This window comes from Triticum dicoccoides, chromosome 3A (assembly GCF_002162155.2).
Source record: "Triticum dicoccoides isolate Atlit2015 ecotype Zavitan chromosome 3A, WEW_v2.0, whole genome shotgun sequence".
Taxonomy (NCBI): domain Eukaryota; kingdom Viridiplantae; phylum Streptophyta; class Magnoliopsida; order Poales; family Poaceae; genus Triticum; species Triticum dicoccoides.
The window spans coordinates 567,539,189-567,542,110 of record NC_041384.1 but is presented as its reverse complement, the minus strand read 5'-3'; the positions used below and the strand labels follow the sequence as shown (position 1 = coordinate 567,542,110).

At 44.7% G+C, this 2,922-nt stretch overlaps 1 long non-coding RNA gene across 1 annotated transcript; it reads right to left on the bottom strand.

Annotated features, from left to right (window-relative positions):
- Positions 1-642: 642 nt before the first annotated feature.
- Positions 643-2,049, bottom strand: LOC119272166. The gene is made up of 2 exons (XR_005134703.1): positions 1,403-2,049; positions 643-1,297 (listed from the first exon to the last, which is right to left on the bottom strand). It is a non-coding gene; the product is annotated as an uncharacterized LOC119272166 (long non-coding RNA).
- Positions 2,050-2,922: the final 873 nt, after the last annotated feature.

Here is a 2,922-nt window from a genome sequence, read left to right as displayed (position 1 = left end):
ATTGGAATCTCATGAGGTCAGTACAACTTAAATGAAGTTCCTAAAGAATATAAGTTGAAGATTTCGTAACATATCAGTTGGTATTTCAATGATAGTTGGACCATAAAGTTTGCAAGCTAGTTTCCCTTCTAAGAAGGGCCAAATACATTCCTTATAAACAGCTGGAACTCTATGTCCTTAGTAAGTTTCCCGAAAAAAGCGACACTTGCACCATCATGGATGTCCGAGTACTTCGCATGCTATTTCTCAAATAAGAATGCACTGGTAACTCTGATGTGCGATTCTTGATAGAGCTACCCACATTATATGATATACATTAAACATTTAGCAATTACATACATATCTTCCATGCAACTGGCTATTATATACCGTTCAACCACATACATATGGGGTCAAAGAAAACCTAGGTAAAGATGATGCCAAATGCAGTCTGCAACCCATGTCAACCCATGCGCTAGAACTGGATAGCTATCTTCATGGACACAAATATACCATTGTTTGGTTCTATTCTTTTTTAGTTTGTAGAGTAAGAATTTGAATAATTTGAGTATCATTCTATCTCTCAATTGTTGAGAAATTGTGATCAAACCATGCAATGAAGGAACCAAATCAAAAGAAGCTTTCACTTGTGCTTTCTAGCCATTTAAAATAAGCATGTGGCATCAAATTATTTAATGGTGTGTCAGCCAATTCCATGATTTTCTAGAAGAGAGAGGCTCGCACTTCACAATATTCATAATTTCAAGGTATGAAAACCTTGCACACACACCTAAATTCAATAAAATATACGACAAATATATAAACAATTATACAATACACACTTGTGACACTATAAACAAATAACTTCAGTTCATGACAGCCTGATCATCCCAGGCCCAGCTTCCAGGGTTTCCACCCCTCCCACCATGTACGGCTCCCCCTCCCACCTCCGTTTTTTGTCTCCCCTCCCCTTTCGCAAAAGAAAACGGTTTTACCCATGCATGTTCACCGCTGGAAATAAGCCCCAACTCATGCATGCACATGCTTTAAAAAAAGCCGGCCGACCCGAAAAGGAAATCTTGCCCACACACTCCGGAGGTGAGCTCGTCTAATCTTGCCACCACTCCATCTCCCCCGATTGTCGTTCTCCACCTTCCCAGCCCTCGCCACTTCACCTCCCCCATCCATGCACCGCTTTTGTAGGCAGCCCCTGTCATCGCCGCCTTCATCGATGGCCCCCTCGCCACCACCACAGCGTGATGCCTTGCCATCATCTCCATGCCCCCATCAGTTGCGTCCACTAATCAAATAGTGGGACCTACAAACAGATTATACACTAAAAACTTAGTACGCAAGATTAGTGCAAACCCAAACCAGATTCAGCGAACTAAACCAAATATAACTCCCAGGCAAAGAAGGGTACCTCCCCATCAGTTCCACAGAGTCACACGATCGACAACATATACAGATTTCCGATCAGATGAGTAGACAATGTTGCGAACCTCCCCAGACCATTCTGCAAAGGGTTACAAAATGGTAGATAGAAAATAGGGATGCATTTTATGTCCTCGTAGAAAGGACATATAGATATAATATATATGTCCAGAAATTTACTTGGAGCATGTACATTTAGAATTTTGTTAGCAACTCACCTGTAGAAGGCATAAAAATTGAGGTCACCAGACACAAAATTAAAAAATACATACACATCATGTATGTTCACGATCATGTGAAGTGAAACAATTTTGAACAATAAACCGAAAAATGACGTGTTAAATTAGTCTACGTTCCCAGGAGGCCAAACAGAAATCAAAAGATGTGATGTTCAGTTATCAGTCTACAAACTGAAAGGCATTGTGCTATTCATGACAATTCTCTTGAACTTCTGATGCAAGAATGCAAATTCGAATGACAAGAATAGACGGTGCCCCTTAATATAGACCCAAAATTAATTTAGTAAACCCATTGATCACAAGATTTTCCGACAGAAACACGATAGACTTCCCGACCTAGCCCTAGAACGGAACCCGTAACGTCCCCCGCCGCTCGGTCCCAAGCCCGCACTGTCGTGGGCGCCTCCCACACCGGCAGCATCCCTTCGGGGTCCCCAAGATGACGAGCGATCCGGCGCGGCGGAAAGAGCTGGCACTGAGGAGCAGCGACTCGGTCGGGAGCCTGGCCAGCGCCAGCGGCTCCCTCCATCATCGCCGCCCTCGGCCACATCCAACGCGGTCGTCGGCCATGAAGAGGCGGACGAGCCCGGCAGCAGGGTGTTGCCCCTCCCATCGCTTTCATGTTCGACTACTCTTCCTTGGATCGCCTACCACCACAGATGCAGGGATCCTCTTGACTCACACGCCGACCATGCCTCAACCAGCGAGCATCGGCGCATCGTCGGCGCGCTCCTCTGTGCTCTCCCTCCTCTCTTCCATGGTTGGCACAAGGGAGGGATGAGACGGGCAGGAGAGAGCCTCTTTATCTAGATCAGGCAGGGGTTAGATTTGGAAAGAGTAAATCAGCTGGAGCGATTGAGGGAAGGAGATCGGAATGGAGCAGGGCGCGATTGAAGGGTATGGCAAGAAGAACTTTTTTGGAAAGCTTTGATTCTGGTGATAATTACCATATTCGAAATTTCCTTAGTTATAGCCTTACCATACATGGATTGATTTATTACTATAATTATCATATTTGAGATTTCTAAGTTTATAGCCTTACCATACCTGGATTAATTGTGATTGATTACCATAAATACGTTGGGTATTGTCGGCCAGACGAGAACGAGAAAAACCGGTGGGAGGGGAGTGGTGGGAGGTGGGACGAAGAAAAACCGGTTGAAAAAAACCGGTTGAAAATAAACCGGTTGAAAGTGGGGGGGACTATTCAACCAATTCGTCCATTAGGAGTAGAGATACGTTGGGTATTGTCGGCCAGACGAGAAAGAGA